The sequence below is a fragment of the Poecilia reticulata genome, unplaced genomic scaffold (assembly GCF_000633615.1).
Source record: "Poecilia reticulata strain Guanapo unplaced genomic scaffold, Guppy_female_1.0+MT scaffold_803, whole genome shotgun sequence".
NCBI lineage: Eukaryota > Metazoa > Chordata > Actinopteri > Cyprinodontiformes > Poeciliidae > Poecilia > Poecilia reticulata.
In genome coordinates this window covers 15,382-16,755 of record NW_007615548.1, presented here as the reverse complement: position 1 = coordinate 16,755, position 1,374 = coordinate 15,382, and the positions used below count along the sequence as shown (strand labels likewise).

The following is a 1,374-nucleotide window of genomic DNA, read 5'->3' as shown; positions in this document are numbered from 1 at the left end:
TGTATTATGACTGAAATATTCTTTGAGTTGTCAAAATGATTGGAAAAACACTATATAAGTCCAGTGCATTCCCCATTTTACMGTTTAACCAACACTCAACTCAAATTAGGAAGGCAGCAGCCAATCTGAACAGGTTAAACATTTTAATTCAAACTGACCGTTTATCAGCCATGCTTGACAGATAAACAAACTTTCAGTCACTAGGTGGCAGCAGTGTTAAAACTAATCAATAGGGAGCTGCAACAACTTAAATTTGAAGTTGTTTCTGATCATTTTAACAATCTGTTCTATTCATCAGGTCATAGAATGATCATGTCAGTGGTTTGTATAGACAGATGACTAGATATCAGATTCTTTGTAGCATTTCATTTCCAGGAGTAAAATGGTTGCAAAAAAAMCAACAGAAAAACGTATGATCCCTATGGGGGGCATGATAATTGTCCTAGTGGCTGGAGGAGCAGTTTGCTTGGACAGGAAAGTGGTAAGAGAGGCGGCCACTTTATTAAATAAGACATTTATTGATAACCTATACTCACYAYATGTTTCARTTTTATTGTCAGTTTCACTACAGKTGTCCAYTAGGTTAAACTACATTAGCTTGTGTTTAGATATTCCTTTAGGTTTATTTATCAGCTASATTTAACATTATGAATATTGTGTCGGATAAAACAAAATATCCAACAGCTTATGGAATGGAAATACATATCTGCAAGTTTTTGACTTTCAAAAATGCGCAACCTGCTAACAAAACCTCTGACAGGAAAGGGTCTTGTGGTAATTTTYATGTGAGCTGATAATTGTGGTCACAGCTAAGCTTGAGCTCAAAGAGGAAGTTATTTAGTTTTTTTTGTCGACTCCATCTTCATTTTGTAAGCAGAGCCTCAGAGGAGAAGAGCTGATCTGACGTGTCTGGAAGACAAAATGAATACATCCAACTGCACTAAAAGCGATACGAAATTAGTTGGAGATACACTCCTGCCTGCTCTCTACATCTTGGTGTTTGTTGTTGGATTGRTCCTGAATGTATGGGGAATGAAGTCTTTGCTGCACAACTGGRAGAAATTATCTGGATGGAACATTTTTGTTCTTAACCTTGGACTAGCAGATATTTTGCATCTGCTGACTCACCCCTTTCTCATTGTGTACTACCTTAAAGATAGTAAATGGATTTTTGGAGAACCTTTCTGCTTCGTAACAAGATTCAGCTTTAAACTGAATTTGTACAGCAGCATTGGATTCCTGACCTGTATAAGTGTGTACCGGTACCTGTCCATCGTTCATCCAATGAGAGTGTTGGGGAGATTAACTACGACTCGCTCTGTGGTCATGTCTGTCCTGGTGTGGATTCTAGTAAGTGCTCAAAGTTTACCAGAC

General features: G+C 37.8%; 1 pseudogene; it reads left to right on the top strand.

The window, feature by feature from the left end:
- The first annotated feature begins 421 nt into the window (after positions 1-421).
- LOC108166057 (P2Y purinoceptor 1-like) lies at positions 422-1,374 on the top strand (annotated as a pseudogene).